Source organism: Vipera ursinii (assembly GCF_947247035.1).
Source record: "Vipera ursinii genome assembly, chromosome: 3".
Classification (NCBI taxonomy): Eukaryota; Metazoa; Chordata; class Lepidosauria; order Squamata; family Viperidae; genus Vipera; species Vipera ursinii.
In genome coordinates, this window is record NC_139516.1 from 112616902 (window position 1) to 112637743 (window position 20842).

Here is a 20842-nt window from a genome sequence, read left to right on the forward strand (position 1 = left end):
TTACAAGAGGACACATCCATCGTCATCCTCCCAGCTGACAAAGGCAGAGCAACTGTTGTAATGGACCAACCTGACTACATCCACAAAGCCCTCACACTGCTCAATGACACTAGTGCTTACCGGACTGTCAAAAAAGACCCCATGCCAACCCTCAAGAACCAAATTTCCAAGGTACTGGATAGATTAAAACGGCAAGGGAAAATTGGGGAGGAGGCCTTAAGAACTATGCGCCCCAAAGATGCACCCACTGCCAGATTTTATGGACTCCCCAAGATCCATAAGGAAGGAGCTCCCCTAAGACCCATTGTGTCTTTTAGGGGAACTCCAACCTTGGGGCTGGCCAAATGGCTATATGGCAGATTAAGATATCTAGTAATGAACAATGACACCACTGTGAACTCCTCTAGTAAATTTTTAGAGAAAATTAGATCCGTCAGCATAGAAGAGGGGGAGATCATGATTTCCTATGATGTCACATCCCTATTCACCTCAATTCCACAAAACTTAGCACTTGCTGTAATTGGGGACTGCTTGCAACAGCAGGGAGTGGGGCAACATCAAGATTCACTTAGCAACGAAGATCTGCTTCAGCTTACGTCCCTATGCCTGAAAACGTTTTTTACATTTCAAGGCACCATTTATGAACAGGTGAAGGGCACCCCTATGGGGTCCCCCATATCTGGTGTCATTGCAGAAGCAGTCCTGCAACAGCTAGAGACCCGCGTGATGTCCACGTGTTGGCCCAAGTTTTGGGTGAGATACGTGGATGACACTTTTGTGATTGTCAAAAAGCAGGACAAGGACAGGCTGATGAGGAAGCTCAATTACATCTATCCTGATATCCGCTTCACTGCAGAAGAAGAGACCAATGGGGCTTTGCCCTTCTTAGATGTGTTAGTTAGGCGTCAACCTGATGGCTCGTTACACACATCGGTCTACCGTAAATCCACCCATACGGACAGGATACTTCATTACGAAAGTAATCACCCCACAACCCATAAGACCAGCTGTATCAGAACCCTCTTTAGACGTATAGATACGCATTGCAGCACGAATAAGGCAAAAAGGGAAGAAAGACGCCACCTTTATCGTGTCTGCAAAAACAACGGGTACCCGTCTAACTTCATCAGACAATACAGCAGGCCACGTGAACCTACCCGCCATGAATGTGACAACGCCTTAACATCACAGATAACACTGCCTTATATCCACGGTGTATCCGAAGCCACAGCGCGCATACTAACCCCTCACAAAGTCGGTGTTGCCCACAGACCTGATCGGACCGTACGAGCTTGTGTCATGCGCCCTAAAGATCCACTCCCCAATGAAGAAAAAGCCTCAGTTGTATACAAGATATCATGCCAGAATTGCAATTGCAATTACATTGGGGAGACAGCTAAACGACTGAGGAGTAGGGTGCATGAACACAACCTTGCTATTAGAAGACAAGAACAACATTCACAGGTGTGGACACACATGGCCACACACAACCATGCCTTTAATCTAGCAGGGACTGAGGCAATTGCCAGTGACAACACTAAAGGCGGCCGCTTGTTTAAGGAAGCTTGGTTTTCAAACGATTCCTCCATCAACCGGCATATAGACCTCCCCCCTGCATACCAGCCACTAAGAAATTGGGAAGAGCAACGACGTGCATGACATGAAGACAAACAGTGCAAGAATTCACAAATTACCTCATTGCATCAAATTCAAGATTGCACCAGCACACAACCACTCTGCAATGTCGAACACAAAGAAGAAGAGCAACAACCATTTAAGATCCCCGGCATGAGAACACGGACAATGACCAGGGTTATGGCTACAACACATGGAGCTATAAACAATTCACTTTTAACAACAGATACCCAGAGACAAATACATCCCAAAAACGGATGCGCGACAACTCAAAGAAATACGGCAGACCTCAACAAACAGATCTGAGCGTGCTCCATGAGCAGAGTGCAGACACCAACAGTATAAACGGAATCTCCCCACCCCAGCATCTCCATCCTGATGACGTTGGCAGTTGGCCAACGAAAGCTTGATTTTTCAGCAATAAAAACTGTTTTAGTTTTTAATTCTATCCCAGTGTTCATTTGTTTGTTAATATATATATATATATATATATATATATATATATATATATATATATATATATATATATATATACATACACACACACACACATATATATATATATATATATATATACATACATACACACACACACACAAACAAACAAACAAACAAACACAGAGTGATCCTTGGGGGAAATATGTGGCAAAATCAAAGGCAAAATCCACTCCCAGCCCCTCAAAATCCATTTTTTGCCCCAAAATCAAAGGCAAAATCCACTCCCAGCCCCTCAAAATCCATTTTTTGCCCCTCCCATGTAGACAGAAGGGTTATTATATGAAGGAAATGAATTGTGTCTAATTTAGATAAAAACCTTGGGGAATTCCCCAGACTAAGAATAATGCAGCATGAGAAGCTCAACATCTCAGTAGCATTCAAAACCATCAATCATAGTATCCTTCAAATCTATCTGCAAAGGTTGGGAGGCGGGCATTGTATTTCAATAGTTCTCCCTGATGTATGGTTATGTTAAGGAAGTATTTCTATTTCTATCACTTTTATGATAGTTTGAGCCATGCTGTGCAAGACACAAAGAATTGCTTCAGTATTGAAGGAGCAAATAAATGCAAGTTTCTTTTCATTCAGCTCTGGGGAAGCAACTCTGAAAAGCTCATGGGCAAAATCTGTAAACTCTTTGAAGTCCCTGCAACCTAGCTCAATGTAAGTTTACTCTATGTCAGGTGTATTCCTCTCTTCAGACATTCAGTTCTCAGATGATAGAGGGGGAAAGCAGAGTTACGTTCAGTGTGCTGCACAATCAATCATACAACTCACTTTTTGTACAGATCTAAAGCTAAAATTTTTGCTACGCTTCTAGAATAGGTGAAATATATGACACAGCAAGGTTGTGGGTTCAAAAACCTCCCCCCTCCCCCCATCCTAACTGTGTATGGCTAGAATAGTGAGGATGGTGAATAAACCCAGTGAATTCTTCTCATATTGGGGTTCTTTTGATGAGCTTTGATGCCAAAATGCTTATGAAATTAATCTTCAGTAACCAGAACATTGTTGCTACAATGCGCAATTTCACTTCAGAGTGATTACACACACACACACACACACACACAATTCAGAAACCCTTCCATTTTCTTCAGAAGTGTTGAAACTAAATATTGAGCCCTGAAAAGAATCAAAGTAGTTAAACCTTCACCAAATGAGAAAAAAGCTAATCAGCTAATATGAGCCTTGGTGGAGCAGTGGGCTAATGCCTCCTTAAGTAACACCAGCTGCCTGCAATTAGTGCAGGTTCGCATCCCACCAGGCTCAAGGTTGACTCAGCCTTCCATCCTTCCGAGGTAGGTAAAATGAGGACCCAGATTGTTGGGGGCAATAAGCTGACTTTGTAATAATGCCGCTTGGGGGGGGCGCGAAAGCCCTAATAAGCAGGCATATACATAGAATGAAGGCTATTGCTAAGCACATTGGTTTGTGCTTAAATTGTAAGCCGCTCTGAGTCTTTGGAGAAGGGCGGGATATAAATGGGATTAAAATAAAAATAAATAAAAAAGAAGCAAATTTGCTTCCAATGCCACCAAGAACTGAGTGAACAGAAATAACTTCAATGTGTTATATGATTTTTTGTCTCTTTTCTACTTTTCTTCTGTCTATTGACGCTGCCCTTCCTTAATCTGTTCCACATCTTTTTGATCATGCCAAGGCAGCTATCTATTAGATATATCTCTGACTTTAATGGATGCTGATGAAGCTGAAGCACAATATAAGATGGGATTTAGCACTGGAGTTGATTTTAAAAAAGGCAGAATGGAAAGGTTTGAGGGGATGCAGCTCAAAAAATCACCCATAGGTCCCTCCTGCAAGAAAGGTGCTACAAGAAGGGTTTGTAATGGGTAATGAAAATTCAATACTTGTGAGGTGTATTTTCTTCCAAAATTGGGGAACTGAAAGTGGGTTACAAAGATGTTCCTCATTTGTATGATGATGATTTACAAACATTAGTTAGTTATGATGCACTGAATAACAGCATCAGTAATGTGCCTTTGACTGTTCCATTGCTTACATGCTTGCACAAGGAAAATGCTTGGCAGGTAGCTGTCTTGCACTCATGAATGGAATCATATGTGAAAAACTGCATTCCCAATTCTATAGAAATATGCAATATAATTTGCAAAGTTAATAAATTCTAGGTAAAAAGGCAAAGGTTTTTCTAGCACATGACTTTTTAAAAAACACATTTCTCTGGTTTAACTTCTTCTGGTTTACATAATTATATGCAACTTTTAGGAACATGTTCTTTTTCAGGTGTCTCTCTCACACTTTGGAAGGGGGGCAAGTTTTTTGACCATGAAAAATGCTGGCAGACTCTATTCAATGCTATCATTATGCCAGGATAGAACCTGTTTTGGCAAATTTCTAAAATCTGTGCGCAAAGACATTTGTTCCAATTTAGTTTATAACCCTAACCAAATTCTAGGTATTTTAGCTAACTTTATTTCAGATTCACTGTGCAGTTTCCGTTTGCATAAAAAATGTTATTGGAGGAATGTATTCAGTCACAAGTCAATGTAATATTGCCATTATTTTGCCTTGGACGAAAATATGATGTGAATGGAGTATCCTTTTTCAGCTGAGGAAGTGTATGTAGGATGAACATTTAGAAGGCAGAGAGCTTGCTACAATATTTTTCCTTACATGTTAAAAAGAGTTGGCACATTCATGAAACATGAATTAGTGACTATCAGAACTGACTGGTACAGCTCACAAACAAGGTGAATGAATGGGAATATTGTTCCCATAATATGAAATAACTTTTGGAAGCCAACCCATTAACAAACCATGGCCCTTTATCAGTTTACACGTCTTTCTTTTGGTTCTCATTTTGTATGTTCTTTTATGTGGTTTTATTATCTTTATCGAAGTTTTTTAATGATGCACACTGCCCTCAGTCTTTTGCTGGATGATCAGTTATACAAAATTGATTGATTCACTAAATAATTAGAAACTTTTTAATAGTCAAAACTTCACATCGGAATTTCAAAATTTGAGTTTAAAACATTTGTCTGCACTCAAAGAAAATTCCATTCTGCATGTGTTTTTGCTCCTAAAGCAAAGGCCATGCTGCGTGGAGCCAATTCCTATGTTTCATATATTTAACAGTAAAATAAGAGGATGAGCACTGAAGCTGTAGGGTGACATGGTGTACTGATCAGTGAAACATCTCTCCTGTATGGCAAGTGTACTCATTTGTTTGGTGCTTTTTTTTGTAGAAACTGTATTGTATGTGGAGAGTTGGGTTAATCTGTGGCAGTCAAAAATTAGAAGGATTCTGGTAATACCTTTTTTAATGAACACATTTGCATGGAGAAATTCAGCTGATTTTCAGCTTTTTTGTGTGAATTCATGCATTCATCACTTCAGTTTTGTGGAACATTATATGTGGGTAATTTATTCTCCTGCCACAGTGTTTAGTCTGTAGGTCATGACTGGTTCTCAGCCAAGGTTATTTTGCTTTAAAAATTAAACATATGTTATTTTCTTGACTTTTTAGTGGTTCTGAATATCATTGCGCTTGGTCTTCTTCTAGACCTCCTTTGAGGGCGGAGGCTGGAGACGCCATGTTATAATATACAGAATCGACTCCTTCCCAAGTACCCAGTAACAGTTGAAGGGGAGGAGAGGTTGGTCCACTGAGTCCTTTGTTGTAGGTTAAGATTAGGCCTTTTACACTCTACACTGGAAGAGGTCACCTGTCAGTTCAAGGTCAAATGCCAGAACCAAAGGTGACTTGATTCCTGACCTGGCATAGATCTTGGTGGCAAGAATAAGCTGAAGTTATTGATTGAGCACTAAGATGACAGAAGCAGCATTTGTGCAGAAACCATCTGCTCTGCTATTAACTCTGGGTGGGTAGTGACAGCCCTGTTGAAATTACAGGTCCATGACTTGGGCCTAGGCTCACAGCTACTGTTGGATTTGGAAACTGAGGCAGTGGCCAAAAAACTGCCCCACTGCATCAGCTAATGTGATGGTTGTGATCTTATCTGGAGTGGGAGAACTTAAGTAAGTAGATTGTGCTCTCATCAGCACCAGAATAATCTGCTGCCCTTTGAATATTTTGAATAGTTCTACCTCTGAAGACTACTCAGAAATTTCAGTTGGTGCAGAATCAGCTAAATACATATTGGTAGATAAGAGCTGTTAATGCTCTGTGGCCCTATACAGCAGGCATTGCCTTAATTTGTTATTCACCGCCCTGAGTCCTTCGGGAGAAGGGCGGTATACAAATTGAATAAATAAATAAATAAATAAATAAATTTCCAGTAAGCTACCTGGTACAATTTTAAATGCTTGTGTTCAGATGTAAAACTATCCTTCAGCTCATAATTATTTGCAGAACTGCCTTCTCCAACTAGAACTGACTGCTCAATACACTCATCTCAGTTGGTGATAGTGAAGATCAACCAACCAACCAACCAACCAACCAACCAATCAATCAATCAGAATATAGCTGAAAGGGACCATGGAGATCTTCTAGTCCAACTCCCTGCTCAAGCAGCAGACCCTATACAATTTGAGACAAGAGACAAGATTCTCCAGATGTCAAGACTGAGAACTGTGGGACCCAAGAAATATTTTCCCCACTATTTTGTAAAATATCTTCTCCATGGACCCAACCCTGGTATGATTTGTAAAGCTACAAAGTCAGAGTCTATCCTCTAGGACAATGTAAAGCTATGGTCACTAGACTGATGAGTTGGTGCCAAGATATTTGAGATTCTTTCTTAGTTTGCCTACTTGTTTTATTTATTGTTTTATTACTATATGATTACTACTGTTTAATTTTATCTGTATTTTAATGTTTAATGGCTTATTGTAAACTTCAATGATAAAACATGATAAATAAATAAAAGAGTGGAAAAACCTTTAAACAAACAAAAAAAAACAACTTGGGGACTCCACCAATTTTGGAATGACTTATTGATTTTCTCCAATTTATGTCAGAAAAGAAAATCAAGTGGAATGTTCCCAGAACAGATATGCAGCTATGCTACATGACCATATGCAAAATATACCATCAGGGGAAAATGGTAATGCTGTCACCCTTTCCCCACAGAATGCCTGAGAAGAATTTTGTGCTTGGTGTATTCTGTGAAATTAAAATGGCAGTCACTGTAAAAGAGATGTTGCAGAAAAGCAGAAAAGCAAACCAACAACAACAAAGGTGAAAGTGTTTCCATTCCTCCATGCAGGATGAGAGAAAAAGGCAAGGAAAAGAAAGTAGTGAAGTGACTGATGGATTCATTTTTTAATCACAGATTAAAAAGGCAGTTTATCTTATGAAGGTTTGGAGGAATGTCGAGTAAGTTGAAATGAAGGGTGTGGAAGCAATGCAATGCATAGTTTCATACCAAACAGGCACTGGAACTCATTGGAAGGTTTTTAAGAGCATGTCCAAATCAACATACGTGTTCTGAGATGAATTCTTTCACTGGTTAAGAAGCTTTACATTGTTAAAATAGTTGTTCTAAGGCAGAGCATCGTTCAAAAATCATCTGGAGAAAGTGCTTTGGACCTTATATGAGTGCAGCATCTCCCAGCCACTCATTAAGGCAGCTTGACATTTTTAAATTAATTGTGATTAAACATTTTTTACAGAATAAAAACATTTAAAGAAAATAAAAGAAAGTGGTGAGAAAAATAAAGAAAGGAAAGGAAAAAAGAGAAAATATAAAGATATGTCCTCCAATCTTTTTTACAGCAGTTATGCATTCAAATTTTGTCCTCTCTAAGGTAACATCATAACTCTTTTTCCATAATCTGTCTTTTCTGATTGTTAAACCCATAACTCACATGTGTATAAATGGTTTCTAACCACTGACAAAGGTAGTTATTTTAATTTCTCTAATTAACAATTTTTCCATTTCTGCACATTCTTCATCTTTTCCTAAAGAAGTCTGACATTTTTTCAGGTATCCATGGGTATTGGAAAAAAGATACAGATGCTTTAAGGAGCCAACTCACTAATGCAGGAAAGCCACTTTTTCAACTTCTTGTTGGAAAAAGTTGAACTTCTTTAATTAATAAGAGACAGGTGTTATGCTGATACAAGATCCGAAGACCTTATTCTGAATGATGGTCATAGCTTTACTTAATAGCGGTCTTCCCTGCAAACATTGTTTAATTTTGTTCAACTATAACAAAGGTCTTCATGTATCTATTCTACATCTGCAAATGTCTCATTGAATAATATTTCTGTAAAGCCTTCAGTTTTTATTAATATTGTTTACCAAATAATAATTCTTCCACTTAATGTTTAATTTGTAAAGATCCCCTTTGGATAACATTTAGGATTTATTCCTATAGGAGGCAGAGCTAAACATACAAATATAGAAAGAAAAGAAAGAAAGAAAGAAAGAAAGAAAGAAAGAAAGAAAGAAAGAAAGAAAGAAAGAAAGAAGGAAGGAAGGAAGGAAGGAAGGAAGGAAGGAAGGAAGGAAGGAAGGAAGGAAGGAAGAAAGGAAGGAAGGATTATCCCCTGAATCAAAGTAAGCAGCTTCTTAAACAATCCAAGAGGATTATTTTCTAAAGTAAATGAGGCTCCAAATTAAATCTTGTGTAATATCTTTTTATTTGATGAGTTTTTAATTGCTAAGTTTTGGTGTTTAATTATAATGTTGTTAATTTATTTGTATGTTATTGTTGGCTGCTAGACAAGATGCGCATTTAATAAATGTACTAATATGTGAACCATGAATGCCATGCCGATAATTTAGTTTGATATTGGAAAACCATTCAGCAAAGTTCCCCATAATTTATGGTTAGCAAAATTGTTATGTGCAAGCTAGATAACTGTATCTTCATGGGGATTCACATCTAATTAAAAACTGTATTCAAAGCATAGTCAATGGTTCCCCATCAAGGAATCCTATGAGGTACTAGTTAGCAGCATAGAAATCTGGGGAAAAAACTAAATTATCTCAACAGATTATTCTTAATTAAGAAGGGAAAATAAAAAGGACAGATATAGAATTGGAACACCTATGTGGATAACAATACACGTGAAAATAATCTTTTATATGATATGAAATGTGAATATGCACTTGGGGAGCATTAATAGTATAATGGTTCCCCAAAGAAAGGGAATAATAGTCCCTTTGTTCTGTACAAGTCAAACATCATCTGAAAAACACTGTCAGTTCTGAGTTTTGTACATTAAGAAGGATATGGGAAAACTGAGGTGTGGTCAGCAGAAGGTAGCAGTATACAAAACAAGAAATCTGGAAAACAAATTCTATGAGGAAAACCTGAAGGAACTTTAGGCTGAGGGATGAATATACAGTACTTCAAATACTTAACTGTCTGCCATACAGAAGTGCCAAAGGACAGAACTAGAAGCTCTATGCTGACGTTATAAAAGAACTGGTTTTAGGAGAAACACCTTGATTGCAGTAGTTTAAAAGCAGAACCAAATATCTAGAAGGCTAGTAAGACCCCCCTTAATTGAAGTCTTCCAGCAGAAATAGGCAGCCATCTGGGAGGGATAGCATAGTTCTGTTTCCTGCAGTGAACTTGCATACTTAGATCAGACTTCAGAAAGCTTACAAATACTTTCTTCTGCTATTCAGAATTTTGAAAACAACATAAGGAAATTTGTCATATGAAAAATAATCTGCAATGTCTTGTTTGTTTACTGTGTATCAAGCAATATTGAAACAGCAACCATTAATGACTTCCCTTGGTTTTGTATCTCAAACCCTGCACACATATTTGAGCCATCTAATAAATCACTTCCAGGGTTTTTTCTCCCTCTGTCATGATTTATATAATATTAGCATTTTATATTTTATACATGTTAACATTTATAATGCTCAAAAACCCATATGCCCCTGTAAAAATGCACTTCTTTCACTTTAAAGTTCATGAAGTATATAAGAATTTTTCAGTGTCATTATACTTTAGATTTCAGATTCAATGCATGGACTCTATATAGAAATGTTAAGGCCAAAAAAGTAAAGATTAATATCCTTGTCTACAGCTCAAAGTATGCACTAGTACTAGTACTAGTCAATCAGATTTATATGTTTGTGTTTAGGGGATAATACTATGGCATGACTTTTAAGAATTGATAGAAATTTGCAAAAAAAACTACCTCTGCACATGTTCTTCCCACTTCCTCAGAAGCCACAGCATACTTGGAATCTATCTAAATATTCTTTCCCAACCAGGGGAAATTGTGTTGCGATCTTCAGAATATGAGGATTTCAATCTCAAAACAAAGCAAGGTCATATTTTCCCAGCATTTGCTAAAAAACGATAAGAACGATAAGAACAGTACATCTTGAAAACATTTTTTTTAGCAAAGTGAAACTAACACACTAGACAGAACCATAGTTCTGTTTCCTCTCAGTGTAGAGTCATTATACTTTAGACCAGGGGTGTCAAACTGCCAGCCTGATGCGTCATCCAGAAGCCACCCCCACCCCATTGCCGGCAATGGCAAAACTGTCCTGATACGTTGCATGACATCATGTGACATTGCAAGTTTGACATGTCTGGTTTAGACAATAGATCAGCAGTCTTCAAACTTGGCCCTTTTATAACTTGTGGACTTCAACTCCCAGAATTCCTCAGCCAGGCAAGACAAGCACGCCTGGCCGAGGAATTCTGGGAGTTGAAGTCCACAAGTCATAAAAGGGCCGAGTTTGAAGACCCCTGCAATAGATTGTCTCCAGTTTGAGCATTACCTGGAGCTGTCCAAGGTGCTACCCATAATGCGAAGTTCTACCATAAAATCTTCTGTAGTGAAACTACAATAGTGCTTGTCTCTGATCATTCTGTGTAACTGGAAATTGAGAGGAAAAGGGAAAGAATCTGTCAGACTTCTCTCCCCATTATTTTTCTGCGAAGAATCATCTTTCCCAAACTGCTTCTTCACCACTTGAAGCAGGGATGGTGGGAAAATAAATAGAAATCTCTAATTTTTTTTTTCCTGGAAAAAAAGTAGGCTGAGTTTCATATCATGTGTTATTTGAACCTTAGTGTTATTGTTAACATTTAGGGCCCTGCAGCTTTCTCTCCTCACTGTTCCACCAGATTTTTCTTCTATTTCTCTTTTGGTACACATTATCATTACTATATTGACATTTACAGAACAATTCTAACTATTTTTATTAAATTGTATTTTTAAAAAGTGCCATTGGGCTTGGTGGAATTTATTTCATGGAAAAAAATGCTTATTGTTGCAGCTTTTATTTTAATACTTTTTCCTTATTCTGAATGGAAATCTTGCATGCCATCTGTCTCTGTTGGTTTTTCTTTTCCAAACACCATTGTAAGACTTTTCAGGGTCAATGTAAACCGTGCAGAAAGTTGTTTTTCTATTTGCAATAGCTCTAGTTTGTTTTTCTGACATAAATTCCAACTTATTTTTCCCCAGATTTATAAATCTTTTGATTAAGAGATGAGAAGTTAATTAGAGTCCTTCTTTAATTTTTACATTTCTCTCCAATAAAAACTCACCTTTTATAAAATGTTTGTGAGATTTGTCAATATCTCTATTTTTTACCCTGTGCAGACCACAAAAAGCAGCAATGAAGAACAGTTAACAATCCCATTTAATTTATGCAAATACTGTTAACCGGCACCGTTTTTCCCTCAAGTGGCTCATGGAAGAGGGAATAAAATCTTGAAAAATTCTCATTTCAAAATGTTCTTTCATCTGTATTACTTATACAAAATGTATACCAAAAGGGCAAAAATATCATAGGGGCTATGGACTACATTGAAGTCACTTATCTGGAACATAAGATGGTGGGAAACATTCTCTCCCTCTCTCCTCATTTTCCCGCGGGTTTTCAGATCCCGTGCATAAGGGTGTACATATATTCATTTTTCATTAACTGTATTTTCACATTGAATTGCATGTGAAGACGTGACAATCAGTGCTGAGATAACTGACTGCCATCTGATGGGCTGTGATTAGTCTTAATCCAAATATTCTTAGGTTGCATTTTGTCGCTAATGATTATGTGAAGGGGGCTTCTCTCTCCAAAACAAACCAACAAACTCACCTCAACCCTTCCCCCTTTTCATGAAGTAATCCCATTTAATTATGATGCCATTAATTCTCTGTGAATTCAGTTCCATTTGCTTTATGCAAATATCAGTAAGAACAAATAAGGGTCATTGGAGTGAAGAAAACGTCTCCTGCACCAAGGATTGTGGAAGATAACCAGCCTTTATTCAGCATTGTAGCAGTGATCTTTGAAAATTATTAAAAAGGGAGCAACTTTTTTTTTTAGTTTTGACCACATTCTTTTCCAATACTAATCCACTAGCTCCTCATTTGTGTGGTGATTTGTTCTGAAATGAATTGCATTATTGCCACTAGATCTTCTGGGGGGGGGAGAGTGGGAGGGAAAGTTAGTTCTCTTGAACATATTTCATAAGGTAGATTAAAAACTGGTGCTTGTGTTAACAACCATTTAGGCCTGAGATGATCACCAGCCAATTATTTCAGTCACTAAGCATATTTAACTTAAGGTCAGTTTCATTGCCTAGAGAACAGCTGTGAGACCTGTCTGTGGAACTGTAAGGTTTTGTCAGATCAAAAGTCCAATCTATCGTTTCTCATGCAATAATCCAGCCCCCTACAGATCTGTCTCTGCCATTTAGACTCATTAGGCTTCAAGTAGAAGACAGAAATGCCCTGTTGTTCCAAAGCCCACTGCTTCAAAACAACTATTTGGAAAGCAAATTTCCCTGTTGATTATTTGATATGCTCTTAGCTATTTCACTATCTGTGTGGTAGCAGCATGACAGTTTTTAGAAGATGAGGGCTCTTGCTGAGAAGTATAATAATGTATTATGTTGATAATACTTTATACAGGAAGCAATGCTTCTGAACTGTTCCTTAGCAGCATTCTCCACCTTCTGATAATCCATGTACAGTAATATATAATCCTTTCGTTATTTTTTTTTCTTCTGAGGTTTTCAACCTAAATAAAATTTTAGAAGTTGAATGCTAATTAATTTGGACCATGGTAGTTTTTGTCGAAGCTAATGTCTTGACTCTAATAGATGATTGTAAACATTTTGAAAATAGCTGAAACTAGTTTTTGCAAAAAGAGACCTGCAAGTTGCTCAATTCATTTTAACTGCAGATTTTGAGATTTATACTAAAACAGGAAGATACTTCAGAGCAGTTATTATTTTACATTTCATTAATATAACCATTCTTACGTTTTCCACATGGATAATGTGGGCTGGGAAGCCTGCATGTTTACAGAAAATGTTTTCCAAACTTTCAGATACAGTACCATATGTCAGAATATTGTTCCCATTATCCAAAGACACAGGACCAATAACCAATTCTAAAGTGCTAGATCAATAAAAGAGATAGAGGAAAGCTGCTTTGTAGAGTTTGTTTTTCTCCATTAATGAATTATTATATTCATAATGGCATAATATATCTACATAACTGTAGGGTATTACATAAAAAGAACTCATTGATTTAGCAGTTTTTCTTTCCTGTTCCAGCTGTAGCTTCTTGTCTAATATTTAATGGAGTTCAAAAGGATACTTTGAATTTCAAGAAGAGGTTTGAAAGGATTCAAGAGGCTACCCAGAATTGGCCCAACATTAGGGCATGTAGAAAATGTCTTTTGTAGCTGGTGGATTCTGGCATTGTGACCTTCTTTCGTATGCATTTTGGCTTGAAAGGCTGTGGTAGACCTGCTAAATTGAGGTCTGTGTATTGGCAAAAGGAAGCTAGAAACCAATATTTGGAGTCCTCTGGAAAGAAAAGTTCAATTGCATTTGTCTCAGAGTTAGTAACATCTCTGTAGTGAGGGAATTAAGCACTTATATTTCTTTGGTAATTCCTCTAGATTTTCATGACTTCCAAGAGACAGTATGTGAAGCAACAGTATTCTGTCATGACAGCATAATAAAATAATTTCCAGAATAGATAGACTACCAACTTGTGGTGGGAAATGAAAATGAATGACCTCTTAAAATGAATTATCCTGAGTGACAAGCAGCATTGTTTCTGAATTGTCCCTGAAGAAAAAAAAATGAAGTGAATTTTGAGGTAACTGTTTGGCAAAGCATGCAAACAGATTTCAGGGATACTAAACAAGATGTGTACAAAAATGAAGACATAATTAACTGCCAGCTCCTAGTCACAAAATATCACGTTCCAATAAAATAAACATTACATGATACAAAGAAGTTGTCAGGTACAAATGAATGTTATTATCTTTCCATGGAGAATAACTTCATCTCAAAAGTTTTTCTTTCTTTCTTTCTTTCTTTCTTTCTTTCTTTCTTTCTTTCTTTCTTTCTTTCTTTCTTTCTTTCTTTCTTTCTTTTTCTCTTTCCAGAAGTAAAAAAGTCTTCCCTGCTGTACTAAATAGCTGAAGCATTTCTATGCAGAAGTCTCCCCCATAATTTTACATAGTTCATTATTAGGAAAAATGAATCTACTGCATCTTTAAAGATCAGTCTGTAGCCATTCACAGTTTAGAGAATTTATTTTTCTTTTGCAAACAAGCTAACATTTTCACCCTATCTCCAATGTTCACAGTCCTGGCAAAGGAATTAATGAGCCAAGAAAGAACCAAGCTTTTCTTTCAACAGGTTGTCAATCCATTCATTCCTCACACAATCATGCTTACTTTAGAAACATAGACTGTGCTGTGTTTGAGTAATATGTGCATTTTAGGAAGTCTGAAATTGACATATAGGCCTTCAGAGTGCAGTTTTGCACAAACAGATTTGTACATTTCCCAAGAAATGCAGTTGTTATATGGTCTAGAAAAAGGAAAATTCTGGGTTTAAGATTTGAAAAGGTTTTAGAGAAACCAGCACTACAGTCTAGACAAGGCATGTCACAGAAATAATATCTTGGTAGGATAAATTACTGACAAATGTATGACATTCATTTATCAGGAGAGTAGAGTTCATGTAGTTTCTAGAATCATGGTACAAAACATCTGGCAGATGGAATGGGAGCAGAGGAAAGTTGACCATTTTTTCTTCCCACATACAGAGTGCAGGATTAATTCTTTGCTCCCATCACAAGGAAGTATAAAATATGGAGCAATGAGAAACGGCACTGGAATAGGTCTTAGGCCCAGGCATTGTATAGTCTTCTTGGAGTAGAAGATTAGGACAACTGCCTTTTTTTAACCCCAGCAAGTAGTTGGGGACTCCTTCCCTTGGGTGGTCTTGTGGAGAATGCATACATTCTTTTTAGAGGATAATAATAATAAGGAGAGCCTTGGTGGAGCAGTGGGCTAATGCCTCCTTAAGTAACACCAGCTGCCTGCAATTAGTGCAGGTTTGCATCCCACCAGGCTCAAGGTTGACTCAGCCTTCCATCCTTCTGAGGTAGGTAAAATGAGGACCCAGATTGTTGGGGGCAATAAGCTGACTTTGTAATAATGCCGCTTGGGGTGTGTGTGAAAGCCCTAATAAGCAGGCATATACATAGAATGAAGGCTACCGCTAAGCTTGTAAGCCGCCCTGAGTCTTCGGAGAAGGGCGGGATATAAATGGAATTAAAATAAATAAATAAATAAATAATGATGAGTTAGTACACTGTAGGGAAAAGATGGAAAAAACACCTAAGTGATGTAAAAAAAAACCCAACCTCTCATGACTTATGGTCTGAAGGGTACTTTGAGGAATTATTTTAGCTAATTATAAACTCTTTCAGTTTCTTCTTTACACATAACACATACAGAGACACAGAGAGAGTGGGGACCAGGTTTACTGGCTAAGATGGTCTAATTACACTGGCAGACTCTCTTCAGCACTTTTTTAATGCACGTCAGTAAAAACCAAGGGGATAGAACAAGAGAGTTTGGAACTTGACCAAGTTTTTATCTAGCTTCCACCATGGTAGACAAAATATTCAGTTATACTGAGTGGGAAGTCAGAATTTTTTTTTGTTTAAAATAGAATTTTCACACTCTCAGCTGTGTGGTTTCTAAGCTAAATGTCATGCAAACTTAACCAAACTAGTTGCTTTTCTCATTTTTATTTACAGTATTATAAAGAAAACAGTATATGCAGAATTTGATATAAGTTTGATAAAATGTTGTAAATAAACTAAATAAAAGCAGATGGCAATCCAGACTGAGACCATGGGAGACATACACCTTTCCACTCACAAAATGTTCCATTATAAAAAGCTCTAAAGAGAAACAACATACTCCATTTTCTAGAGCCGGAACTAAATTTTCTCCACTGCTGCTTGTTGCTCCTCACATACTAATACTACCATAACAAAAAAAAGCAGGTCAACTGCATGCTTGCATTGAGTTCTTAGTTTGTGATTCAGTGGGACCAGCTAAGAACTGAGCAAGCTTCCATATATAAAGCTGTTTGTTTGTTTGTTTGCTTGCTTGTTTGTTTATAGGATTTGTATAGCCATCTCACACCCATCTCACACAAGTGCCTCTGAGCAGCTTACAGGATTAAAACACACAAACCCACCAAATAGAGCTCCTGGTGCCCAAGGATAAACAGTAACCCTATTCCCATCAATAATAACACAACTCATCTATCTGACCCAGGTATGTAATGCCTTACAAAAGGATAACAGAGCCCTGCAAACCTCCAGAAAGATGCTGTTTGTCAGAGAAGTCCTGCCCCTGAGAAGGCATGACTTCAGGGTCAGTGAAATGACATTGCTTAAAAAAAAAGGAACCTGGAGCACACCGTCTCTATTCAAACCTGGCAAGGCAGGAAGAAACAATAGGAAAAAGACAGTCTGCAAGTAGCCTCCCCCTTGTCATGGAGGACTTGTAGATGATGATCAACACTTTGAAATGCACCAGAAGCCTACTGTGAGCCAGTGCGCACCACAGAGCAGTGTTGGTATATAGAGTAATGCCAAAAATTGACCACACCACTGCATTCAGGATCAGCGGCAACTTCCAAGTGCTCTTCAAGGGCAGCCCCTTATTGAGTGTTTTAAAGGTAAAGTAAAGGTAAAGGTTCCCCCACACATGTGTGCTAGTCGTTTCCAACTCTAGGGGCCAGTGCTCATCTCCATTTCAAAGCCAAAAAGCCAGCGTTTGTCCGAGGACGTCTCCATGGTCATGTGGCTGGCATGACTAGACGCCAAAGGCGCACGGAACGCTGTTACGTTCCCACCTTAGTGGTCCCTATTTTTCTACCTGCATTTTTACGTGCTTTCAAACTGCTAGGTTGGCAGAAGCTGGGACGAGTAACAGGCGCTCACTCTGTTATGTGGCACTCGGGATTCAACCCACCAAACTGCCAACCTTCTGATCGACAAGCTCAGCATCCTAACCCACTGAGCCACTGCGTCCCTATTGAGTGTTTTACAGTAATCCAAAAGATAGGTGACTATGGCATGAGTCACCATGAGCGAGGCTTTCCTATTCAAGAATGAGCACAATTAGTGCACAAGATGAACCTGTACAAAAGACCCCTGTCCATGGCTCCTACTGTCTCTTTGAGCAGAACCCAAGAGTACAGGAGGACCCCCAAATTACACAACTCTGATTGAGGAAGTGTACCCCCAAACAGTGTTAAATATGGAAAATCTCTAAAACTGGGCCATTAGTTCATCATGCTACTGATGGCCAAACTAAGGAACTGGCTTGTACAAATTGAGGGGGGTTGTGTTTCCACTGCAAAGTTTGAATGTTATTGTAGCACCTGTCAGCCAATGTATAGTAACCTGTCAGCCAATGTATAGTAAAACACTGGCTTTTTCTGCCCTGCTAAAGAACAATTAGTTCTTATTGGACAACAATGTATTCTGGCATCTTTAGCTGGCTGGAAAATTACTGGTTTCAAACTCTCATCTTTTCAATCCTCATTTTTATTTTTATTTTTATTTTTGGCAGTGGTTCAGTAGCACTTCCCTGAAATTGTAAATATCAGCCATTCTCAGGGATTCCTTAGGTAGCTTCCTGAACCCCTTGGCCCTCAGCATACAAACAGTTCAAGATAATGGTTTATATGTATAACTATGCAGGCATTTATGTGTGGGTATTGAAGAAATGTACTGCCAAAACCTGTTAGAAATCACAAATTCATAGAATAACACCCACAGTTTTTACAACAATGGATATCCAGTGCCTCCATTGTGCTAGATTCTCCTAGATTCTAGGAGAAGAGCAGGCAAAGCTGGGGAAGGGGGGAGGGAGGCAGAGTTAAATGTGTCATAAGCTTAAAATTCTTATGTTGCCACAAATGATCCAAGTCCAACCCCCCTTGAATTTTATTGACCCCCATCTGGTGTTGATTCAGATTTTAACTTTAATTGACTAGATTCTTGTGTATAATGAACAATAAATCTTTCTATTAACACCTGACAGATTTTGTACTACCAGACTGGGACTGCAGAGCCATTTTTGTATCACAACAAGGTTAAACAGCACAACAGGGAAAAACTGCACAACTGGCTTCTGTTCTTCTTCAAACGTACCGTATATACATTACAGGTAGTCCTCAACTTATAACCTCAGTTGGAATTGGAACTTCCATTGCTAGATGATAAGATCTTTAAGTGAATCACACCTGATTTTACTCTTAAGCAAGTTGGTTTTCTTGGGGGAAGCTGGGTGGAAAGTTGAGCAAATGACGAGCAAATGACCTTGGAATTCTTCAACCATCATAAATACATGATGGTTGCCAAGTGCCTGAATTTTTATCACTTTGTGGGGAAGCTACAGCAGTCATAGTGCAAGGACTGGTCATTAGTCACTTTTTTTAGCACCACTGTAACTTTGAACAGTTATTAAACAAATGGTCACAAACTGAAGACTTTGTATATGTCCACAGGTATACTATGTGTACAAATATTATTAGACCCGCTTTTGTTTCCAGACCATCTGGATCCACTGTCAGGGCTTCTATGTAGGGTGGGTGGGTGGGTGGGTGGGTGGATGGATGGATGGATGGATGGATGGATGGGCAGATTTTGAAGTGCTGTCTCGGATGCAAAGATCTAACATTCTTCTGAACAGAAGTAATTTCTCTTTATAGAGCAAAGGTATATTCAGAATGAACCATAACAACACAAAGAACTTCAGAAATCAGCTTCCAATTGGACAGGGAGTGGCAAGAATTCTGGGTACTTCAACAACTATGTCAATCTCCGTTCATTAATACAGTCATAAGTGGAGTGGGATACAAACAACTATTTTCAGGTTTGAGTTTATTCTATATTAAAAGTGAGAACTTTGAACCCTAATTTTCACTGAAATACTTTGGACAAGTTCCTCTCTTTCAGCCCAACCCAGTTCATGAGATTGGAGAAAAGAGAAGGTGGGAATATTATGGAAGCCACTTTGAGTTATACCAAAGTAGAAGCGTGAAAGGAGGAGGAGGAGGAGGAGGAGGAGGAGGAGGAGGAGGAGGAGGAGGAGGAGGAGGAGGAGATGTTCAGGACTCTCTATAAGTCATTTTAATAATGTAACAAAATATCATAACAATATATCAAATTGGTGCCTTCATTGCTTGCCTGCCTTCCCCCGCCTCTCTGTTTCATTCTGGTTTATCTTTTTTAAAGGGTACAAAAGAGCCTTGGTGGAGCAGTGGGCTAATGCCTCCTTAAGTAACACCAGCTGCCTGCAATTAGTGCAGGTTCGAGTCCCACCAGGCTCAAGGTTGACTCAGCCTTCCATCCTTCCGAGGTAGGTAAAATGAGGACCCAGATTGTTGGGGGCAATTAAGCTGACTTTGTAATAATGCCGCTTGGGGTATGTGTGAAAGCCCTAATAAGCAGGCATATACATAGAATGAAGGCTACTGCTGAGCTTGTAAGCCGCCCTGAGTCTTCGGAGAAGGGCGGGATATAAATGGAATAAAAATAAAAATAAAATAAAAAAATAAAAATACTCTTCATGCCATTGGCAACACTTCAAACAACACAGAAGCCTCTTAATTTATTTTCATTACCCCATATTAAGATTGCATCCCCAGTTGCTGTTGAAAAACAGAGATATAGTACTGAAAAGCAAATTTGCTGGATAAAGTATACTTTTCAAGATACGGTAGTTTTATATTCTTTGATGTACAGTTTTTCTGCTGTTTTGGTTTCTGCATGGTTTTGTCTACACATTGTCACCCCCTCTTCCAAATCCAGATGTTAAAAGAAAAGTACAAAATCTATTTAATGTGTTTCAGCTGAGTCAAAGTAAAAATGTTCCCTGCCTTTATTAAATAAGTCTTCGCATCCATTCTTTCCATGCAGTGCAAAGAAATTTGAGAATCAGTCATCCCAATGGTGCTTTTTATAAAAGGCAACTGGCCTTTCTTGGTTTTTTTTCTTTGAAAGCCTTTTACTTCTCATCCAAGAAACTTCTTCAGGCAACCATGACCTGGATGATTAAGAATCTCCAAAGATATTGAGAATCGGTCAGATGTATATTGGTCTTTTCTCAATAGCAAGGCTACATGAGTAATGGAGAAAAACTAAAACTCCATACATCAGAACTGAATTCAGAGCTCATTGCATCTTCATTTTAAATGTAAAAAGTCAGAATAAGAGGTAAAAAGAGACTCAAATTAATTATTTCCTAAAATACACAGTAAATTAAGCACATCGCATTTTTATTGTCTTGATTCAGCTCCATTTTTCCAAGCTGCTTATAAACCTGGTTTGTATGTCCTGTTGTTTTAAGCCAGCAAAATAACTATTCCTATATTTCTATCTGTCACTTCAGGTAAATTCAGCTCCATATTGAAGGTACTGTGTGGC